Here is a 25,109-nt window from a genome sequence, read left to right as displayed (position 1 = left end):
TGAGTTGCATACCTCTGTGGATGAGGCCCACAAACTCCAGGGCACTGGAGACAGAACTGGAAAAGGACAGCATGAGTCAGAGGTAACCCCCTGGATGATCTGACAAGGGATAAGCACTCTGCGCTCAGGGTAACCTTATCTTACTCATCTGACAGACAATTCTCATGTGAACCAAGTGTGGTAAGTTTAAGAAAATAGGCTGGGGCTGGAGAGCAGGCTCAGTGGTTAAGAGCATGGCTGCTCTTTCAAAGGTCTTGAGTTCGATTCCAGTCACCATATCATAGATACTAACTATGTATTATTAGATCTGATGCCCTCTTTGGACACACAGATGTACATGCAGATAGAGCACTAAAGTAAATGAATCTTAAAAGAAAGGAACAAATGAATGAAAGAAGGAAGAAAAGAAAGATAAAGAATGAAAGAAAGAATGAAGGAAAGGAAAGAAAGAATGAAAGAGACAGAGAGAGAGGGGGGAGGAGGAGGAGGAGGAAGAGGAGGAAGAGGAGGAAGAGGAGGAGGAGTAAAGAAAGGAGGAAGCAAACAAGCAAGCTGCTCAGCTGTAGAGAAATGGGCCTGTAATCCCCAGACACTCAAGACACACAGTAGGTAGGGGGATCAGAAGTTCAAAGCTAGCCTGGTCTACAGCATGAGTTTCAGGTCTGCTTGGACAACTTAGTGACACCCTTTATCTAAAGGTGAGGAGGGCTAAGGCTACTAACTCAGTGGTAGAGCACTCATGGGGGAAGCAGACTGCTGTCCATTGATACCTCTCTTTTCTTGCTCTGAAATAGACAATGGTGTTAGAAGAGTCAAAGGTCCCTGTCTTAGCATCCACTATTCTATTTGCTACAACGTTAAGGGTCCAATTTTTGGTATTTTTTCAGTGATCAAATCTATGAAACAAAACTTAAGCAATACTCTTATTGCTGTCAGAGTGGCAGGTGGATGATAAATGCTTGCCCACCTGCATCAGTAAAAAGCTGGTTCCTTGGACTCCCTGCAAACACATCACTGCTAACTGTATGCCTTGTGTAGGCTTTTCCAGCACTGTACATAGCTTGAAAACCTTCCCTGCTATGGACCCTTGAGTGGGCATCCTGCCTCTCAGTCTCAGAATGGAGCAAAGATCCCCTGGTTACCTCTAGGCTCACAGGTCATGGACCTCTTCCATCCCGTGGTGAGGAAGACTGGCACGGCTGCACACACCTTGGAAAAAGAACATATTGGCAACCCTTATCGAAAATGATGCTTCTCACTTTCCATTATGGCATTCTATAAAATATGGGTATTTCCAGGTATAATTAGACGTGTTGTTGATTGAGTGTGTGTATGTTTTTGGAGGTTGGAGGCGGATAATTCGTTTCTCCAAGCCCCTTCCTCAATTTTGGGTGATAAACATTGACTCTCATATAGACTTTTAATAATTATACAGTTATTTATATATTTTTAAGTTTTGTTTATTTTTACAAACTTTTTGTTCCTCTCTCTCTCTCTCTCTCTCTCTCTCTCTCTCTCCCTGTCTCTGTCCCTCCCTCTCCCCCTCCCTTCCTTCCTGTCTCTCTCTCTCTCTCTGGGTAATTAGATATAATACTCAGGGTCAGGACATTCTACCCTTGAGCTACCCCAAACAGAAAAAGGTTATAAACAGCTTTATTATGATATCTGTGACATATAAAGCTGAAACGTGTTAGACGTGAGCATCTTGATGTTCCTAAAGACATGTACTTTCTCAGATACAGAATTCCAGCGGGCTAAAATTCCTGCTGTTACTTCAGATTAACCTTGTCATGAACTGAACCAATGGGGAACATAGTAAGCACAGTCCCTGAGCTGCTTCCTAGGTCGGTAGCACTGGCTCCATCCCAGGCACAGCTGGAGTGGGCAGCTGTAAGGTTGAGGACCTGCACTCAGGACACTGGGCTCCAGGAGCACCTCACCTTCAGGTCATCCTGTGTACCTCTGATCGTCACTCCTGGGTTCTCACTGCCTGGCACTTAACCATAGACATCACTGTAGAATTATCTAAGGCCAGAATGTCAACAACATAGTTGTTATGAATTTCTACTTTGAAAATGTCAAATGTTGGGCTGCTTGAACAGTTTTCAAGAACAGGTTCAAGAAATGAACCTGGGAGAAACACAAGAAATATAGCCTGAAGTCTCTTCCAAAACAGCCACTCCAGCATAAGCTTCCACAGGCAGTCACTCTCCTCTGCACTACCGTCCCCCTTGTTTTGCAGCTCATGGATCTCCTTGCTTAGCATGTCCACAAGGTGCATTTGCTGTTGCTTCTCCAGCTTCTCCCTGGCATCTTGTTTCCATGGGTCTGGAGACAGACTATCCCCACAGGACAACTCCTATTTACTGATAGTTTTCTACTGCAGATTCCTGTGCTCAATAGTGGGGGGCTGCTGCTGGGGCTACAGCTCCAGAGTAACTGTTTCTTGGGGCCTCTGCAGTGTGGAAGGTTTTCCTGGTTGGGCCGGTGTGGCCAAAAGAGATAAGGAAGCAGGGATCAGGGAATGAGAGTGCATCTGCCCCAGATTCTACTCCTGCTCCCCGTGCTTCCTCTCTGCTTCCTTATCCAGGCAGGCCTTCTATATCTCAGACCACCACTGCTGCTCCTCCTTCTTTTTTGCTAGCCAGCTGCCACCTGAGCAGACTGGGATCCTGCCTTGTTTGCAGAAGGTGGTGGGAGGGGCAAAGCCACTGAAATGCCATCAAAACCACTGGTGTAGGTGGACATGTGGTGGAGGAGGTGGTGGAGGGAGGTCTGTTCATATGGGCTGGAAGACAGTCACAGGGGTGGGCAGCACCTCTGCTGGGTTTTCCAATGGCCAGGACCACTCTTGGTAGAGTGGAAGCAGGGGTAACTGACTTGGAGGAATATTTCAGGTGCTCCTGGCTGGATGTCATAGAGTCCACTGAGGAGCTCTGGATCCACATATCATTGTCACACTAGAGATCCATGCTGGCCACTACTCAATGCAGCTCAAGTTGGTAAAACTCTTCCTGAAGTTCTTCCATTGAAGGGGTAACACACCGAGAAAAGAAAAGACGAAGATCTAATACTTCAGAGACTCACCAGAGATATTAACAAAATTTCATGCATGTTTCTTTCTCACAGAGGAGGTAAGAAAACTGAGGAATGGGTGTATAACCAGACCTGACACTGCTTTATGGCTCACTCTCCAAGTAACCAGCTGTACCTGTGTGTACAAAGGAATAAAAAGATTTTTCTATACACTGATGCATGCTGTTTGTGGCATTGTCACTCCTGCAATTTAGCTCCTAGCTTCAGGACTACGTAGAGGGGTCTGTTCTTGTGAAATGTAAAGAAATAAACAATGAGATTCATAAAACTGCATAAAAGGTGAACTTTGTCCTCGGGGATCTGTTTTACAATCTTTAAAAAAGCAATCATGGGGGTTGACACCCCAAAAGGAGCTTTACCATCTCAGGAAGAGGTGATAGACGGGTTTGTATGAGGGGTTATTGGCAAGACAGGAAGGGCTAATATTGGATTATAAAATAAATAAATAAATAAATAAATAAATAAATAAATGGTTTTTTAAAGAATATATTTTAAAAGCCATGATAAAAAATGTAATTTTGACCCTATGCTTTCAATAAAAAAAATCTTAAATTTTCTTATTTACTCATTTACACTAATTCTCATGTTCCCCGATTCATTAATTTATTTGACTAGTGTAATAGAAATAAACTTAAATGACCAAAATTCAGGAATGATAGTTAATGTAATTTGTTGAGAACTGTATCAAAGAAGTCAGATATTTCACAAGTAAGAAAGTGTTCCAGCTCATCTTAGACCTCAGTGCAGAGTTCTCCAGTGAAGACAGATGTTAGCTGCTGTTCTAGTGGTAGATGCACACTTCTGTCCAGGGATAGGAGGCTGATCTATTAGAAATAGTGTTAAAAACCCAAGTGTCACATTAAATAACAAGTAAAATAAACATAACAACATTCCTTTAAATGCAGGAGCCATGGCATACCCATCATACACTGAGGGCAGGATGTTTAGCACTGAGCCAGAGACAAAGATGTACCAGAAGTCGGCTTCACGCACCCCTACAAGTCTCCTGACGCCACAGACCAGGAGAAGGACTTTCTCCGGGACCAGATGAGATCTGGGCTAGAGACATGAGAGTAAACACGTGAAGCCTTTTGGAGGTTGAAGCCTTTTGGACGTTGGGGTCTCTATTCAGTATACTCCATCCTCACTACTTTGTTAGCAACTCTTTTAAGTGTAAAAATGATCTCCACTAACTTGGAAACCCGATCCATTTTGAAGACACATTTACAGTGCATTTTGATCTATAAGGTCAAGGGTTTTCCAAATAAAATCCTAATTTTGGACTAATATGAGACCTCTATGAAAACTGTATTCTAGCTGGCCAAGGGACACAAAAAACAATGATCAAAGTATAAACAATGATCTGGGTGACAAGGTGACTTAGAGAATGCCTCTTCTTACTTGTCACATTGGGGCTGAAAGGGTGATCTGCTCTGTTTTTCATCAGACTGTCTTTACCAGGCAGCTTCGTTGGATGACTGTGCTCTGTCCAAGGCTCTTGAGGACTCTCTGGGGAGCCGTTTTGAGCTGAATTATTATAGAGCTCAAAACCTTTACTCTTCCACCTATCGATGTTGGATAATGCCATCCTCTGCTACATAAGTGGCTGGAGCCATGGATCCCTCCTTGTGTTCTCATGAGTTCATGGTTTCCTACCTGGTAGCTGTGGGGTCTGGTTGGTTGATATTGTTGTTCTTCCTATGGGATTGCAGACCCCTTCAGCTCCTTCAGTTCTTTCTCTAACTCCTCCATTGGGGTCCCCATATTCAGTGTAATGTTCAGCTGCAAGCATCTTCATGCCAGGGCACTGAGATGGGAATGGGTGGGTGGGAGCGGGATCATACTCATAGAAGCAGAGGGAGCGGGTTGGGAGAGCATGGGGAGGGGGTAACATTTGAAATGTAAATACATAAAATATCCAAGAAAAATTAAACTTATAAAAACTTCACTCTGTGCTCTGGGTTTACCTGAGCTATAACGATCTGAAACTGAAACCAAAGCCAATTCACTCATTCTCTCTCCCTCATTCTTTCTAAGATAAAGAGCTTCAAAGGATGCATCTAAAATTCTTATATTTAATAACTGCTCTTGGTATAATAGGGTGATCTTTTATATACATTCTTTGACCAGCCTAGAAAAGCAAAACAACCAAGCAATCAGAAGAAACCATAGCCCAGGGTCTCACTAAGTATTTGAGGCTGGTCTGGAATTCAGTACACAGGCAGGAGGACCCCAAACTCACAGAAATCTGCCTCTTTCTGCATCCTTAGAGCTGGCATTAAAGGCACATGCCACCACAAATAGCTTTATATGAACATTTTCAAAAGCTTTTACATATATTGTCTAGAAAAGCTTTTCATTTACATAGTATGTATCTATGGGAGAAATTGACCTTTTTTATTTTCTCAAATATGACTTATAATTTGTAAATAACAAAGTAACCATTTTAGAGTATTTTTTAAAAAGCACTCAACTTCTCTTCTCTCACTTGATAACACACATATTATTATCCATCAGAATGACAGCATCACATGGTGCTGTCCCCTGGTGTGATTATCCACACCTGTTCACAGTTTAGTCTTCCTGTCTGCTCACCTGGGACTCATTTGTTACCCACGTCCCTCTTTGAGTTTGTAAATGGTGTTCTGCTTTAACATGCCAACACATGGTCTAGCCAGGATTGGTTCCTGTTCTACGCTTTAGTATACAGGATTCTAGACTGTCAGACACTGATATTGTTGTTGATACTGTAGCTACAAAGGTCAGGGCTAGGGTGTTCAGGTTCCAAAGCCGAGGCAGGGTCAGAAGAGGGTTCACAATACTGCACTTAACAGACTGTGAATATATCTAGGAAACCGTACCATTAGATCTGATCTGAATCATGATCCAGAAGTATTTCTCAGCATCATTCACTCTGTCTCAACTGACTTCTTCCTTGAAGAGCTGAGCAAGAGCTGTGGTAGGAGCTACTACATGGGAATTTTAGGGGCTCTCTTTATAAAAATAATTTATGTGTATGAGTGTTTGCTCAGCATGTGTGCACACGAATCCAGAGAACTTAGAAGAGTGCTTTAAATCCCATGAAATTAGAGTTTCGGGCAGTTTTGGGCTAACACTGGTGTTGTAAAATACTGAACAATCTTTCCAGCCCCAGATTTTGATAACTTTTAGGAGCAGACATATCTCAGTACAGGATCACTATATGTTGGCTAACCTGGCTTGAGTCACTAGCTCTTACCTCTGTGCACCATGGAGGACAATGGCTGGGTAAGAAAGGTGGACAGGCAGTGAAAGAGGATGCCTTGATTTGCAACTTCCAGTGTAACCATGGGACTGGTACTAGTCATGAGTTCTGCTGCCCTAGGAAGAAAATATAAAGAAACAGCGGTCACTGTCATAGAGGAGTCTATGTTCAGAATACTTGTGCTTAGGTTCCTCAGCCTGGTTGCTGTTTGGGGAAATAAACCAGGCTTTCAGAAGATTATGTCCTGTCCACATCGCTTATGATAATTAATTATAAAACAGGTAAGTATATTCTATTCTATAACATTAACATTAAGATATTTAAACATTTTACAAGCTCTAAGTATATGTGTACATATTTATATAATTATTTAAGGTAATACTCTATACTAATATACATTCTTAAGAGTGAACACAAAATGAGATTCCTGTGCTCTAAGAACTAGGATTATGGGGGAAGGTGAGTAAACACAAAGATCTTTTACATCACTACTTTTTGAATTCAAATTTCAAAATGCAAAATATCACTTCAGTACATTAAAACTAACCAATCAGTTGAGGCTTTAAAGGAACCAATTAGTCATACCTTTCCTGAGAAAGTCCAACCAGACTAAATCCATCCACAATGAGGAGTTGGTCATGGGCACCTAGTTGTCCAACCTGAGCCACCAGAAGGATGCAGGTGTAGGGAGAAAAGAAAAAAGGCAGCGTCAATGCACAGCAGCATTCCTCACACCACACAGTCAGTGCACAGCAGCATTCCTCACAGCACACAGTCAGTGCACAGCAGCATTCCTCACACCACACAGTCAGTGCACAGCAGCATTCCTCACACCACACAGCATCCACAGCCATAAGCATCTGCACAGTATTTCACAAAGCTCGAGTGAAGAATGCCTTTCACTGTTTCCTTTAAAACAAATACTGACCACATCTGCAATACCTCCTTGGACAACGATTTAACATAGATTTCCAGTTTATACTGGCCAGCAGCCTATGCAAAAAAAATGGTCAGAACAGCACAATTAAATCACACAGCAGGAAATGTGCAAAATCCTGCCCACATACACCCTAGTAGCTTGACTAGTTAGGAAAGTTTCTATTTTATGGTTCCAAACTTGTAAGAAAAATACTCCTGTAAAAATGGACAATTTGGTGAGAAAATGCCCATAGACTTGTAATACTCAAAATGATTATTTATAAAGTCTGAAACAGCTACAAATCCAAAGGAATGAGAAACACCTCAAGTGACCAGCCATTACCCATATCAGGACAGAAAACCAGCTTGGTACTAAATAATCCAGCATCTGCCTTCTCTATCTTCTATTTAAACATAAGGTTTAAATTTCAAAACAAGAAATTAACTTCTTGGAGGAAGCAGTTAACAACACTTTGTAAGGAAATATTATCCAGAAAGTGCTCTACTGGAATTCATATCCTGGGACCGAACAGTCAAACACACTTAAATAGCATTCTATGGAGAGAGCTAATGAAGTGTTTTAAAAAAAGTTAGGTATTGTATATAATTTCAGGATCAAAAATATTCTGCTTAGAGATCATAATATGACAACAAAAGAGCTTTGGATCACATAGGGAAGTATTAAACCATACAGTCATGTGCATGAAGCCCTACCCGGATATTACTGGAAGTTGCACAACACTATGTGTATACTTTTGTACCAACAATAAAAATAACTTACCTTAAAAACTATGAGATAGTATTTGATATAGTAATGTATCATAAAAAGTGACTTCAGGAAATGAAGAAAAATTTCTAAAGTAGCAATCAAGAAGATGTAATTTTATGTGCAAACCATCTGTGTTTCAGCCAATAGTTAACATTTTATTTTACCTTTTTCATTGATGAGAATGGTCCATTTTCTCCCCTGCAGTAGGGAGTAGGGAAAAGACAGCAGTCATCAAGTATGCAGTGTGTTACTGTTTCATAGGCATACAACCTGTGTTTTGTTTACATATAAACATAGGGATGAATATAATAATATTATGAATAAAATAATAAATTACATTATCTATCAATAGAAATTATATATTATAAAAGAGAATTGTCTCATACAGGGTTCTTTAGAGACACAGATCTTATGGGAAATCTCTGTACAGTAAGAAAATTGGTTGATGACTTGCAGTCTATAGTCCAACTCCCCAACAATGATCAGCAGCAGGTATGAATAGGAGTCCAAGGATCTAGCAGTGGCTCAGTCCTACAAATCAGGCAGGCAGACGAAAGAGAGACTCTTCCTTCTTCCAATGTCCTTATATAAATCTCCAGCAGAAGGTATGTCCCAGATTAAAGGTGTGTACCACCACAGCTGGAACTGGGACTTGCTTTGTCCTAGGTGACCTTGAACTCAGAGATCTCCTTGTCTTAAACTCCTGAGATTCATAGCCACTTTGCCTCATGATCTCCATGCCAAGATTCAGTTCAGAAATTTGTGTCTCCCAGCCTCAAATCAGGATCAAAGGTGAGCTTTCCAATTCTGGATTGAAGTTCATTCCACATATAGTCAAGTTCACAACCAAGAATAGCCATTACAAGTATATACAATGTGTCATTATACATATACAATACATATACATATAAATTTGAAAATACCATAACATTTTATTAGTATATGTTAACCGAGTAAAGTGACAGAGGTGGCTGTGTCATTTGTTTGCACATCGTGCATGGGTGGGAGAAGAACTTATAAGCCCTTGCATCAAATGAGGAGCTGCAGTTAACAACAGCTGATAGAAATTCACTCTTCCTTGGGGACAAGCCACTGGTAGGACTCTGATAATCCAGTGAATGTCTGTACACACAGTATGCATGTATGACTAGCACTAATAGGGCTTACTGGGATACAAAAAATGTGTGTATGTATATTTCCGTACACACACACACACACACACACACACACACACACACACACACACACACAGAGGAATGGTTTAGTGGTGCTGACTTTTAAGCCCAGGATCAGATTCAGGTGGACCTCTGTGAGTTCTAGACTAATCTGATTTACACAGCAAGTCCCAGACCAACCAGGGCTATAGAGTCAATCGGGGGATTCTCAGAGGGATCTTTTAGAAGTTGGAGGACAGATGTTAGGGTGGATATGACCATATTTTACTGTATACATGTATGGAAATTTAAATAAATGAAAAAATACATAAAGTAACTGAGATGAAAAAAGTACACTCAATAATCGCAACTTTTTGAACTGACATTTGTCTAGTTATGTGGCAAAGAAGAAATAAATATGCCTTTTACTGATTTCATCTATGGCAATGCCAGTTTCCTTGAGTCAAAACACTTAACATAGATGATTAGAAATGACCTTGAAATCACAGTTACCTGTGGGGAGCGGGTGTGGCGGTAGTCCCAAGATGGCGCCTGGGACTGCAGCTAAGTCTCGTGACTAGCATCTGACTTCCTCACACACCTGAAACTAGCCACGTCCATTGTGAGAGCTGTGCAGGCGCACCATGATGCAAGATCAGGCCATGTGACGTGGACCTATGAACTGAGATTACGCAGTCTGGACTGAGGAGGCGGAGTTGAGGGAGGGTATAAGGGAGTGTGCTCCGGGGGCTGGGCTGGGAGGGAGACAGAAGAAAAGAAGATTCCTGTTTGCATGTTGTAAGGTTCCTGAATAAACCGCTTTGAGAAGAACGCTGTGTAGTCGCTCTTTTCTGCGGGTCGGAAACAGAAGCGACAGTTACCATCAGCATCCATGGGCTAGATTGAAATTTTATAGTTCTGATTAATGAAGCTGGAAGATATTTCATAACTTTATATTATCCACTGCATAGGTTATTTTATAGATCAATAGAATTCCACAACTCAGCTGTTAAATCATTCCATTCTCCCAGTAAACATCCATGATACAATAATGATATTCTAATCTCTTTGAACAGGTGCTCCGGTGCAGAGTTTGCCTGAGATAGCCCAACAGCTGCATCCTGTCTTGTCTCCTTCTAGAGAGCTTCGTGACTTTTCTGAACAGAATACAAGGTGGGTTATTTGTTTGGATTTTAGTTGGGATTTTTGACTTTAGCTTTTTCCCTGATATCTTTTCCATAATTTGTATTCTATTTTCCTAACTTTGACTTTAGTTTATTTCAAGCACTTTTTGTTCCATGTAATTTTAAAATAACCCCACACTAAGTCTGGCTAAACACAGGCATCAGAGTTTCACCCAGTCCCTATGGCTACTTCAATGCACTTGTTACCCTGCATCCTGAGGCTTGATTGCCAAGCCAATTGGGAACCAGTTTAACATAAAATACCTTGACTACTCAAGATGAAATACTGCTCTTTGTTTAAGCATGTGAAAAGATAGTCTTTTTATGAGCCAAAATTAATAATAACTAATCATAAGTCTTCGTTCATGCATTGTGAACAATGGCATAAGGAATCTTTACCTTTCTTGCTTGGTTCTCTTGAATTTTCTAGTTCTTCAGGGGGGCTCACTCTGCCCTTTCTGACCCAGAGAACCCTGGAAGGAGTCCAGTGCCTAATTACTTTTCCTATAAGCAGAAACATAAGGTCTTTCTCCCAAATTAGCATGCGCTTTAGCCAGTAACCAGAAAGATTTTTAGGTTGACATCTTTCCCAGAGGAATAGTAAAATAACCAGAAAATTCAAAATCACATACATTTCGAAAATTAAATACTCATACGAGGGAACTAAACCAAACAAGCAGAGTAGAAACAGTTTTTTCGGGCCTTTTCTAATCTGCCAAGACAGGATATTTAACCCTCTTTTGAGAGAATAGGAGAATCCTGTGATACACTGAGACTTTCCTAGAGGATTTCATCCTTATCCAAATTCTGTTGTCTGCCTTGGAGGCTGTAGTTTTTCTGTTAGCTCAGTTTGTCCCTGCACAGCAGGAGCTCCCAGATAATCTGGGCCCATTTGCCCTGAGTTAGCTCTGAACCTCAGGAGCAATTCCCCAGGTGACTCTGGCCAAAATTGTGTCCTCTTCTATCTTTAAACAAAATTACACCAAATTAGCAACAACTAAACCAAACTTTATTAAAAGTAGGCAGTCTTCAGTCTCCCTCTCTGCCTGGATCCATTTATTATACTGATTCTTTTTACAGGAGGAGAACTCAGAGCCTGATTTGGGTCTGTCTATCACTGTGTTTGATTAAGATTCCCATGTGCTGGAGTCACTTGACTCATCTCTGCTCATTCAGGAATCTAATTCTCTCATCCCTAGGACAAGAATCCTAACTCCCTAGTGGATTGTTGACTACCACACGCAACATCATCTATTGCATGAAGTTTTAAATTAAACCCATGCAAATTCCTGCTATGTTCTGGTATCAGTGGTTATGCTGAACCCACATGGCTAGCTCTACGCAGCCATCTTGTCCTGGTTCCTGCTGGTAGTTTGCTACTCTAAACAAACAACTTTAATCTGAAATGCCTGGACTACTGCTTGCATTTCTCATCCCATCCACCACCTCTGGCTGACCTGCAGAAGGTTGGATAATGCTCCTTTCACAGGAGTTGCCTTAGTCTTTTGAAATGAAAACCCAGAAGCTTATACTAGCCAGATTTATAGTGGTAAATCTCAAACTCCAAAAGTCCCAGTCAAAGAACAGAAAACTCAATAATATAAGTACAAGCTGAGTGCTTAGATTAGACAAATCTACCACTACACTACTCTATTGCCCATTTATGAAATCTCTAGCTACTTGTGGCTCCTGCAAGCCACATGGGCCTGCTCCATTTTCCACCTCTTCTCCCCCATCTTCTTCTTCTTGCCCGCATCATCCGTCTCTATTCTTTCTCTCCCTTTGCCAAAACATTCTGCTCTATCTTTTCCTTCCATTGCCCAATGACAGGCTGTAGCCTTTATATGGCTAATTACTATTTCACTTGACATCATCTGAATATGTGATCTATTGCACTACAGGGCCGCCCTCTTGAGAGGAAAAAATTCAAACAGTAATCCACAAGACATTTTGCTCATTTTAGTTAACACATGAAGTGACAATAGCTTCAGTTTCCAAACATCCTTTTCATTATTTTTATTCTACACTTTTAAAGTTATTTCTAGGTATTATTTGTAGTATTTTTAGCTACAATGCTTACACATAGTAAGGAGGATTTCCCACACCCTAGGCCCCAGCAGAGGGAAACTTCCACACTCAGTACAAAGTCTTAAGGACTTAAGGAGCAATGCCAAGGTCCCGATATCACATCATCGCCTCCCTAGCAGTCCCATGGCCATCAAACTGCTTGTAAAGAAGCATTGGTGTAGGCCACACATGGCCAAGGCAGAAACAATGATGATGGTCGACAACCTGAACAGCATCTCACTTCCCCAAGTAAGAGCTTGTTGAAGGACAACAGCTTTACCAAAACACCTGAAAATGGGGCCACCTAGAGGAGGACAACGGCAGGAAATATTTAGGCAAATAATTGCAACTGTGAGCTAATGCCATGAGCACGGTATAGTACACAGTGAACTGAAACCAGATAAGATTATGTTGGACATAAATGGAAAAGTCAAAATCATTGACTTTTGCCTTAGAACTCAAGTGGAACCAGGGCAATGCTGAACTGGCACTGTGGTGCTTTCTCTTTTGGAGCTCCTGAACTCTTCCTCAGAAAAATTTATGATAGTCCACAGAATGACATATGGACCATAGTTTTACATTTAATGGTAGATAAAAAAGTCAGATTTTACTCTGTCTTCATACTACAGTTTTGAAGACCGGTTGTGGCAAGTATGTATCCTAACCTCTGTGGGGTGTCAGAAGAGATAAATGTAGGACCTCTTGGCCTCTTAATGATAGTCAACACGAAATATAGGTTGACAGTCACAGATGTGATGATGTACCCCTGGTTAAAGGAAGATTGAAAGGCTTTCCCAAATCCCTACAAAGGACTGAGCTCTGTCAGGTAGACCCTGCAATTGTGGAAGAAATAGAACATACTGGGTACAGAGCCTAAGATATCACAACATATAATCAAACCGTGGGATCATGTGGCTTACTGTACAGGCAAGTTCTCCAGGTGCAAGGCTGAACAATGGAGGCTCACACATTGAGTCCAGTTATTCCCTCCCCTTGATGATGATGATGCATTCCTGTTGGGCTGTAGAGGAGTGGAAGCTACCCCGCCCTATATGCACAGGCCTCATCATCATCCAATGGTCTAGTGACTTCCTTTGACCACAATCTGGTCAAAAAGTAGGCAGAAGAGTCACTGGGGCTGCCCTTTGTTTCTTCAGGCCACACCAGATTACACCCACACTGGACAAACATACATCCACGCCAGCAGTGTCGCCTGAATTCACTCAATAATCATCCTCAGAGAGAACACAACAGCAATGAGAACACAGGAATGCAAATTCCTGCTATGCTCTGGTATCAGTGGTAACGCTCAACCCACATGGCCAGCTCTATGCTGCCATCTTGCCTGGTTCCTGCTCCTAGTTTGCTACTCTAACCAAACAACTTTAATCTGAAATGCCTGGACTGCTGCTTGCGTTTCTTATCTCATCCACCCCATCTCCCTGACCTGCAGAAGGCTGGCCAATGCTCCTCTCACAGGATTTGTCTTAGTCTTTTGTAATGAAAACCCAAGAGGCTTATACTAGCCAGATTTATAGGGGTAAATCTCCAACGCCAAAAGGCCCATGCAAGAACAGAAAACTCAATTATATAATTATAATCTGAGTGCTTAGATTAGACAAATGTACCACTACACTACTCTATTGCCCATTTATAAAATCTCTACCTACTTGTGGCTCCTGCTCCATTTTTAACCTCTTTCTCCCCCATCTTCTTTTTGGCCGATTCTTCCGCCTCTATTCTTCTTTCTCTCCATTCCCCAAAAAGTTCTGCTGTCTTTCCTTCCATTGCCCAAACACAGGCTTTAGCCTTTATGTGGCCAATGACTATTCCACCTGACATCATCTGAATCTGTGATCTATTGCACTACAGGGTTGCCCTCTTGAGAGAGCCAAAAAACAAAGAAACAAACGAAAACAAAAAGTAAAACAGAAACAAATAAAAGAATAAACTGCAATCCCAAAGACATTTTGGTCATTTTTAGTTAACACATGCTGTGATTTTAGCTTCAGTTTCCCTACATCGTTTCCATTATTTTTATTCTATACTTTTAAGTTATTTCTAGGTAATATTTGTAGTATCTTTAGCTACAATGCTTACACATAGTAAAGAGAAGACCCCACACCCTAGCCCTCAGCAGAATTTCTGATGAGGGAAAATTCCACTCTCAATACAAAGTCTTAAGGACCATGGGACACAGGAGCAACACCTTCGACTCAGTGGCAGCCCCAGAGCCATCGAACCGCTTCTAAAGAAGCAATGGTGCCTGACACTCATGACCAAGGCACAGACAATGATGGTCGACCACCTGAACAGCATCTCACTTCTGCAAGTAAGAACTTGTTGAAGGACAACAGCTTTACCAAAGCACCTGAAAATGGGGCCACCTAGGGGAGGACAAAGGCAGGGAAATATTTAGGCAAATAATCATAACTGTGAGCTAATGAAATGACCAGGGTATAGTGCACAGGGAACAGAAACCTGATAAGTTTACCATTGGACATAAATGGAGAAGTCAAAATCATAGACTTTTGCCTTAGAACCCTAGTTGAACCAGGGCAATGCTGAAGTGGCACTGTGGTGCTTTCTCTTTTGGAGCTCCTGAACTCTTCCTCAGCAACTTTATGATAGTCCACAGAACGACAAATGGACCTGAGTTTTACATTTCATGGTAGTTAAAAAAGTCAGATTTTACTCTGTATTCATACTATAATTGAGAAGACCATTGTGGCATGTATGTATCCTAACCCCCGCAGGGTGTCAGAAGAGATGGAGGACCACTTAGCCTCCTAATGATAGTCAACATGAAATATAGGTTGACAGTCACAGATGGGATGATGTACCCCTGGTTAAAGGAAGACTGAAAGTCTTTCCCAAATCTCTATGAAGGACTGAGCTCTGTCAGGCTAGACCCTGCATTTGTGGAAGAACTGCACCATAATGGATTCTGAGTCTAAGATATTACAATGCATAATCAAACCAGGAGATCATCTTGCTTACTGTGTGCCAAAATATGCCTACCTAGAGCAAGTCAAGGCTAGGGAAATATTGTGCAAATAATAGCTGTGATGAGCCACTTCTACGGGCAAACAATACTTCACAGGGACGTGAAGCCAAAGAGTGCTGGTTTGTATATCAATTGAAAAGTCAAGATTATGAACTTTGGCCTAGTACCTCATTCTACCCAGGGGAAATGCTGAACCAGCACTGCGATACTTATACTTTTGGTGTCCCTGAACTCTTCTTTGAAAAATTTTATTATGTTCCAAAGAACAAAATATGGACCTTGGGTGGAATTTTATAATTTTTGGCAGTCAGAAAGTTTCCATTTGATTCTCTCTTAATTTTGGAGCTGAGAAGACACGTTGTAGTAGAGGTATGTGCTGCCTCTGGTGGGGTGTCAGAAGAGCTGGAAGACCTACTTAGCCTCCTAACGATAGTCAACCATAAATATAGGCCAACAGTCATTGTGGTCATGATGCAACCCTAGTTCAACTAAGACTAGAAGCAGTTCCCAAATCCCTATGAGCAACTGATCCCCCTCAGGCCAGACCCTGCTAATGTGAAAAAGCAATGGAATACATTGGATTCCAAGCCCTAGAAACTAAGGACACTTCAACCAGACAATGTGTTAACCAGACCATATCATCCTACTTCCTTCTGCAATGGCAGGAAGTTCAGGGGAAAGGCAACAAAACATAGGCTTGGACAGTCAGTACAGTGGATGTGTTGGGTAAAAGCAGGTGCTAAGACAGTGGATGTTCTGATACAGTGGCCTCCAAGTCCTTGTGAGGAAGAAGCACTTATGCCATCCAGTAATGACCATGGCAATGACAACAATTGTGTTTAACTACCCCAACATCATCTACAAGTAATTGAGACCAAAACAAGTGGATACCTTGTCATGGAGCTGGGTGAGGTTCAACATCTTTACAAATGTATCTCAAAGTATGGCTACATAGTGAAGGACAAGGCCTGGCAAATGTTTATGCAAATATTAACAGCCTAAATCTACTGTCAGGGGCACAGAATAATCACAGGACTTGAAAACAACTAATATGTTGGATAAGAAACAAAAAGCCAAAATCATTGACTTTGACCTTAGTACCCAAGACAATCAGAGCAAATGCTGAACCTGTACAATGGTGCTAACACTTTTGATGCCCATGAACTCTTCCTAGGATAAATTTATGATGGTTCAAAGAACCACATATGAATGCTAGAGTCTTACATTTTAAGGTAGTTGGAAATGTTGCCTCTATTTTCATACACGAGCTGAGAAGACATGTGGCAGGTGTGTATCTTGACCACTGTTGGGTGTCAAGAGAGCTAGATGACCTGCTTAGCAACTTAATGACAGTCAAACCCAGATATATCCATCATAGACATGATAATGCACCCCTGCTTCAAAGAAGAATGGGAGCCATTTCCCAAACCCCTATGAGGAAATGATACCTCTCAAGCCACACCCTGGAATTTTGGAAGTAATGCAATATGTTCCATTCAAAAGACAAGACATAATGTTTCTTTATATCAAAGAAAGTCTAAGCAGATCATGGCATTCAACTGCTTACTGGAAGGACAGGCTATCCAGGTGCCTGGCTTCACAACCAGCCTCAGACAGTTACTCCAGTTATGGCTCCATTCCCTACCGTTAATGAGTATGCTACTTCCGCACTAGGCCTGGACTGCAGAGAAGTGGAAACCAACCCACCATTGGCACATTGGACTTGTCATCTCCCATAACCTTGTTTATGCCTATGTCCATAATTCTAGTCATAGAGGATTCAGAAGAACCACTGAGACTGGCCTTCTCTTCAGGCCACTCCAGAGGACACCTGCACTGGACAAAACATACATGCCAGGGTGTCTTCTGCCTTCAGTCAACAAGCAGCCTCAGGGTGAAAAGAAGCAGCAATGAGAACACAGAAGACAACCTATTATTCCTCTGTGCCTAAGGAGAGGGCAACACTGTCCCCAGTAGTGGCCATCCAAAAGGCTTTAAGGATGGAACAAGAAATAAAAAAATGTCCTGATGAAAATGTGTTGCTGCTCTCCATCAAGAAAGAAATCTCACCTGAGGCAGAACGCCTTGTCTCTTTTGAGAAATGAAGCACAGGGAGAGCATCCAGAGAACAAGTTGCAGGCCCAACCCAAGTACCTTTGTGCTAGGTCCTACCCAATTTACTCTATGATGGTTCCTCCTGTGTCTCTGATTTCCATTTCTTCAAAATTGTTTCCTTTTTAACTTCTGTAAGTACTGTATGATTCTTGGTCCACACCAAGCGCTCTCTCTATTCTATATTTCTCTACTTCCCAGCAGGCATTCAATATGACCCCACTCATGCCTTCATCTGTACTAGAGCACCCCACAAATACAACAGCTCCCTCAAGGTCAGGCCTAGAGGCCTATTATAGAGTAATGGAATCTTCCAGGGGCAACTGATCCTAACATATCTGGCAATTAATCACAAGAGCTGAAGAACAAATTCTTAAGTTGTCAGAAGTAACATCACATCCCATTAAGCTTCAAAAGTAATAACCAGCAATTCCTTCAAAACAGTGACAGTGGAGTTAGTGAACAGTGTGGATCCTGTGACAATGTAGGTCCTGCAATACTGGAGGCAATGAGATAGTGCAGGTACTTTTACATTGGAGGTCAGGCAACATTGGAGGACCAGCATGAGTAGAGGTCCTGGGAAAGTGGAGATGGGACTGGTACAGTGGAGGTCCTGACTAAATGCAGGTGCTGCAAGAGTGGAGGTCCTGCAAGAGTGGAGGTCCTGCAAGAGTGGAAGAACGGTGATAGTGGAGGTGCTGGGTCATTACCATACTGGAACAGTGGATGTCCTGCTACAGTGGCTGTCAAAGTGCTGGTAAAGAAGAAGCAAGGGTGACAGCCAGTAATGAAGATGGCACATGTACTGATGATTTTTGACCATTCCAACATCATTTCACTACTCCAAGTAATTGAGTCTGAAACAAGACAATACCTTGTCATGACGCTACTTGAAGGTCACCAGTTTTACAGACACATCTGAACAGCTGGCCAGTTGGTGGAGAACAAAACCAGGGAAACATTTAGGTAAATACTATCAGGCATGAACTACTGCCATAGTCACATAATAGTTCAAAGAAACCTCAAAACACATGATATTTTCTTGGACAAGAAAGGAAAAGTCAAAGTCATGGTCTTTGGCCTTATGAACCAAGTTGATATAGGGCAAATAGAGAACTGACACTATGATGATTACCTTTTGCTGCCGTGGAGCTCTATCTAGGCAAATTTTATGATAGTCCAAAGAATGACACAGGGAAGACATGAGTAGTCTTATATTTCATGGTAGTCAGAGGTTTCATTTGACTAGTCATACAAGGGCTGAGAAGTCAGGTTGTAGCCTGTGTGAATCCTGCCCCCTGTGGGAGATGAGAAGAGCTGGATGACCTGCATAAGTTCTTAATGAGAGTAAACCCCAGATACAGGCTGACAGTCATGGACGCCATCATGCAAATCTAGTTCAAGAGAGACAGAAAAGCATTCCCAAATACCTATGAGCAACTGATCACACTCAGGACAGAACTTGCAATTGTGGAAGCAATACAATATATTTGGTTCCAAGCCCTAGATACTACAGGTACCAAAAAAAGTATATCAAGACCATGGCATCCTATTGCTTACTGCAAGGGCAGGCTCTCAAGGGACATGGCTGCACAACACAGTGTCACCTAGTGAGAACAGTTATGGCACCATTCCCTAACATTGATGCTGATGCTACTTTCCCTCTAGGAATAAAGAAGAGCAGAAGCCAGCACACCATCAGCACATTAGTTTCGTCATCTTCCAATGGTCTAATTTCTGTTTTTATCCAAAATGCTTGTTATAGAGTAGGCAGAAGACCCAGTGGGACTGGCCTTCTCTTCAGGCCACTCCAGATGACACCAACACTGGACAAAAGACACTGTCTCCCACATTTACTGAATGAGCAGCTTCAGGGAGAAGAGCAGCATCAATGAGAACAGAAAAAACAACATATTCTCTGTCTGTGCTTCAGAAGAGTGCAAGATATTCACCAGCTGGTGTCGGAGCAGAGGCTTTAAGAGATGGAGGAAGAAATGGGGGAAGTTCCCTGATGAACCTTTGTCATGGCTTTACATCAAGAAAGAAACTTCACAAGAGGCAGGACAGAGATTCTCCCCAAAAAGAAGGAATAAGGATAGCGTGCAGAGAACAAGGACCAGGTACAGCCCAGGTACCTTGGTGCTTTGTCCTACTCAGTTGGCTCTGTGCTGGTTCTTCCTCTATCATTTCCATTTCCTTAAAATTGGTACCTTCTTACCTTCTGTAAGTACTGTTTGATTCTTCCTCTATGCCAAGGGTTATTCCTGTTCTGGATTTCTCCTCTTCCCATCAGGAACTCAATGTGACTGATGTATACCCCACTCTACAAAGTTATCACTTGCTGATCCTATCCTTTCACCTGAATTGCATTACCCTCTGAAAGGGAACAGCTCCCACAAGGTGAGGAATAGAGGGATATGAGCTCTTGTGATCTTCCAGGGGATAACAGTCCTAGAACATGTGGAAATCAGTCACATGTGCTAAAAAAAACAAATTCTTGGGCTTTCAAAAGTAACATCACATTCCAGTAAGGGTCAAATATAATAACTAGCAATGTCAATAAAAATTGAAAGTGAACTTGATGCAGCTGTGCCTATCATGAGTCAGTGTAGGTCCTGGAACAATGTAGGCACAGAGATAGTGGAATTACTGTAACAATGGAAGTCCACCATTATTGGCAATCATAAAATATTGGAGATAATGAGAGAGTGGAGATTAGGCTGGAACAGTGGGTGTCCTATAACAATGGAGGCACTGTATAAGTGGATGTCCTGCAACCAGAGATGTCCTTCAATAATGGAGCTACTTGGACTGAGGAAGTCCGTAATACTGGAGGTCCTGGGACAGTGGAGGTTCTGCAAGAATGGTATTCCTGTCAATGTAAAAGTAATGAAACTGTGGAGAACCCTCAACAATGGAGGTCATGTGCCAGCAGAAATCCTGTAAAAGTCTAAAAGAGTTGATATCCTGTGACAGTGGAGGCCCTGTGACAATGGAGGTCCTGCCCCTGAGGCAGTACAGTTGCTCCAACATTGGAGGTCCTGAAACAGTGAAGGTCCTGAGACAGTGGAGGTTCTTTGATAGTTAAGGTGATTGGAGAGTGAAGGTCCAGTATCAGTTGAGGTCCTGCGACATTGGAGGTCCTAGAGATATAGAAGTCCTGAGACAGTGGAGATGAGCCTGGAAGAGTGGAAGTCCTGTGACAGAGGAGGTCCTGTGACAGTGGTGGACATGCAACAGTGGACATCCTTCTACACTGGAGGTCCTACAAAGGTAGAGGTCCTGAGACAGTAGATTTTCAGTGAGAATGGTGGTCATGCAACAGTGGACTTTCTGTGCCAGTTGACATCCTATAAATTCTAGTTGGTGAGATAATCAATGTGCTTCAACAGTGGAGGTCCTACAATAGTGAAGGTCCTTCAAGAGTGGCGGGGCTGAGACACTGGAAAACCTGCAACAGTGGGCATCCCTTAAGAGTTGAGTTGCTGCAACAGTGAAAGTCCAGCAAATGTGTACATCCTGTGCTAGTAGATGTCCTCAAATTTGGAGTCCTTAGAAAGTGGAGTTGCCTAGACAGCAGAGTATCTATCACAGTGGAGTTGCTGCATAGTGGACATCAAAGTCCTGCTAATGTAGAAGCAATGATGCCAGCCAGTAATGACCATGGCATTGATGATGATGGGTGACCACCTCACCATGATCTCACTTCTTCAAGTCATTGTGAGCAAAACAAAATTATGTCTCATCATGGAGCTTGTTGAAGGTCAACAGCTTTCCAAATTCATCCAAAAGTATGGCTACCTAGAACAGGACAAGGTCAGGAAAATATTTTGCAAAGAACAGCAGTGATGATCTACTGCCATAGGCACACAATGTTTCACAGCTACCTGAAGCCATATAATATAATGTTGGATTTCAATGGAAAAGCCACAATCAGCAACTTTATCCATAGTACCCCAATTGAACAGGGCAAATGCTAAACCGGCACTATGGTGCTTACAATTTTGGTGCCCTTGAACTCTTCTTTGTCAATGTTTATGGTCAACCATCATAATTTTCTATTACTAACAGTAAACCCCAGATGTAAGCTGACAATCACAGATGTAATAACGCAATCCTGCTTCAAAGAATGGGAGGAAAGTAATAAAATATATTCAGTTCTAAGCCTAAGATATAAAGAATCTTTATATCAAAGATAGTATAACCAGACCATGGCCTCCAATTGCTTACTGGAAGGGCAGGCTATCCAAGTGCCTGGCTTCACAACCAGTCTCAGACTGGCTCCATTCCCTACCCTTATGATTATGCTGCTTTCCCACTAGGACTTTAGAGTGGAAACCAACCCACCATTGGCACATTGGACTTGTCATCCCCCCTGGCCTCGTTTCTGCCTATGTCCATAATGCTAGTCATAGAGGATTAAGAACCACTGAGACTGGCCTTCTCCTCCAGGCATTCCAGATGACACCCACGCTAGACAAAGCATACATGCTAGAGTGTCTGCTGCCTTCAGTCAACAAACATTCTCAGGTAGAACAGAAGCAGCAATGAGAACACAGAAGACAATACATGATATTTTCTTGGACAACAAAGGAAAAGTCAAAGTCATGGTCTTTGGCCTTATGAACCAAGTTGATATAGGGCAAATACAGAACCAACACTATGATGATTACCCTTTGCTTTTATCTCTCTGTGCCTCTGGAGTAGGCAAGTCTGTCCCCAGCATGGCCTGGCCCAGAGGATTTCAGAGATGGTCTAAGAAATTAGGAATATCCAAATGAAGCAGTGTTCTTTTGTTCGATCATGCAAGAAAACTCCCCTGGGACAGGACAGTGTCTGTCCTGAGAAATGAGGGATAGACACAGCATCCAAAGAACAAGCAGCAGGCAGGCACAGCCCAGGTACCTTTGTGCCTTGTCCTGCCCAGTTTGCTCTGTGCTGATTCCTCCTGTGTCTCTGGTTTCCATTTCTGCAAATAGTTTCCATTTAACTTCTGTAAGTACTGTCTTTTTTTTCCTCCTCCCCACGCCTTCTCCCTCTTCTGGATTTCTCCTTTTCCCAGCAAGGACTCAATGTGACTGATGTGTACCCCGGACTACAGAGTTGTCCTGCTGACCCCATGCCTTCTGGACTGGAACACCACCGAAACAAAACAGCTGCCACAAGGTGAGGTCTACAGGGCTGTGGGCTCGTGCAACCCTCTAGGGGCAACTGATGCTAGCACATCTGGTAATTAATCACAAGATGTGCAGGAAAAATTGTTATTTTTTCAAAAATACCATCACATTCCATTAAGCCTCAAAACTAATAACCAGCAATGCTTTCAAAAAAGGGACAGGGGAATTAATGAAACAGTGCAGATCCTGAGACAGTTTGGGGCCTGCAACTGTGGAGGCACTGGGATAGTGCAGTTTTGTATTTGAGGTTGTGAACATTGGAGGTCCTGTAAGAGTGGAGGTCCTGAGACATTGGAGATGGGACTGGTACAGTGGAAGTCCAGAGACAATGCAGGTGCTGCAAGAGTGGATGTCCTGGAACAGCGGAATTCCTTGGACAGTGGAGGTCCTGCAATAGTGGATGTGTTTAGACAGGGGAGGTCCTCCAACAGTGGAGGTCTGTTACGGTGGAGGTTCTACAACAGTGGCACTCCTGTGATAGTGGAGGGTTTGAGACAATGTAAGGCTGGCAACAATGGAGATGCTATGCCAGGAGAGGTTCTACAAAAGTCTAGTCGGTGTTAGAGTGGATGCTCTGAGACAGTGGAGATCTGGTGACAGTGGAGGTCCTGCACCATTGGAGGTTCTGGAACAATCGAGGTCCTGAGACAGTGTAGTTGCTCAGGCATTGGAGGTTAGGCAACATTGTAGGCCATGTGAGAGTGGAGGTGCTGGGAGAAATAAAAGTGATGGGACAGTGGAGGACCTGTGACTATTGTGGTCCTGCAACATTGGAAGTCCTCCATCAATTGGGGTCCTGGGATTTTTGAAGACCTGCAATATTGGATGTCCTGCAATATTGGAGGTGCTGATTCAGCAGAGATGAGCCTGGTACAGGTGAGACCTGGCTAAAATGGAGGTGCAACCACACTGCAGGTCCTGCAAGAGTAAATGTCCTATTACAATGCAGTTGCTCCAAGTTTATAATTCCTGCAATACTTGGTTTTCTAGGACAGTGAAAATCCTACAAAAGCAGAGGTTGTGTGTCAGTTGAGGTTCTTTGACAGGGAATGTCCTAAAACAATGGACATCCTTCAACATCGGAGGTCTTGCAACAGTGGAGGTCCTAGACAGTGCATTTGCACTGTCAGTGGAGGTCCAGAACAGAGGAATTTTTTGGGCCAGTAGAGGTCCTGCAAAAGTCTAGCTGCTGAAAATGTGGATGTCCTACCACATCGGAGGTCCTGCAACAACTGAGGTAATGCAACAGTGTAAGTATACCTACTGTGGACATCCTGTGCTAGTAAAGGTCCTGCAAGTTGGCGTTGCTGAGACTGTGAAGGTGCAGGGACACTGAAGGTTCTGCAACAATGGAGGTCCTTATAATAGTTGAGGAACTGCAACTGTGGATGACCTGTGCTAGTAGAGTTCCTGCAATTTGAAAGTCCTGAGTCAGTGGAGGGGCTGAGACACTGGAGGTCTTTTGACAATGCAGGTCCTTGTCACCGTGGAGGTGCTGTGATATAGGAGGTCTTACAACAGTAGAGGTCCTTGTAATAGTTGAAGTGCTGTGACAGTGGAAGTCCAGGGGCAGTACAATTCCTGTGCCAGTAGAGATCTTGCAGTTTGGAGGTAATGAGACTGTGGAGTTTCCTGACAGCTGCGGTACTACCACAGTGGAGGTCCTGTGACAAGGGAGGTCTTAGGATAGTGCAGTGACTGGGACAGTGGAAGTCCTGCTACTGTGGTTATCAAAGTGCATGCAAAGAAGCAGCAAGGGTGCCAGTCAGACAAGAGCATGGCCAATATAATGAAGATATACATCCACCCCAATATCATATTGCTTCACCAAGTAATTGAGTCTGAGACACATCTATACCTTCTCATGGAGCTAGTTGAGATTCTATAGCTTTACAAATTCATCTGAATGTCTTGCCACCTCAAGGAAGACAAGGTCAGGGAAATATTTAGGCAAATATTAGCAGACTCGATATACTGGGATGGGCACAGTGTAGTTCACGGAGACTTGAAATCGAGTGATATTTTGTTACACAAGAACGGAAAAGTCAAAATCATCAACTTTGGCCTTTCCTACCAAAGTTGAACCTGAGCAAATGATGAGCTGGCACTAAGGTGTTTACAATTTTGATGCCTGTTATTACATCCTAGGCAAACATTGTAATGGAACAAAGAACAATATTTGAGTTAAGGAGTAGGCTTATAATTCACTGTTGTAGGATTTGACTCAGTTGTTATAAAAAGGTGAGAAGACATGTTGTGGCCGGTGTGTATCCTGCCCACTGTTGGGTGTCCGAAGAGCTGGAGATCTGTGTAGCATCTTAATGGCAGTCAACCCCAGATATGGGCTGATAGTCATAGAAGTAGTGATGTACCCCTGGTCA

At 42.6% G+C, this 25,109-nt stretch overlaps 1 pseudogene across 1 annotated transcript; it reads right to left on the bottom strand.

Annotated features, from left to right (window-relative positions):
* Positions 1-1,637: 1,637 nt before the first annotated feature.
* Positions 1,638-4,684, bottom strand: LOC148007000 (afadin pseudogene; annotated as a pseudogene). The gene is made up of 2 exons (XR_015648463.1): positions 4,498-4,684; positions 1,638-3,073 (listed from the first exon to the last, which is right to left on the bottom strand). The product of XR_015648463.1 is annotated as an afadin pseudogene (transcript).
* Between the last annotated feature and the right edge of the window lie 20,425 nt (positions 4,685-25,109).

Source organism: Rattus norvegicus, chromosome 1, assembly GCF_021556685.1.
Source record: "Rattus norvegicus strain SHRSP/BbbUtx chromosome 1, alternate assembly SHRSP_T2T, whole genome shotgun sequence".
NCBI classification, from domain to species: Eukaryota; Metazoa; Chordata; class Mammalia; order Rodentia; family Muridae; genus Rattus; species Rattus norvegicus.
Note: the sequence above shows the minus strand (reverse complement) of the source record. Positions and strands in the feature narration are given on the sequence as shown.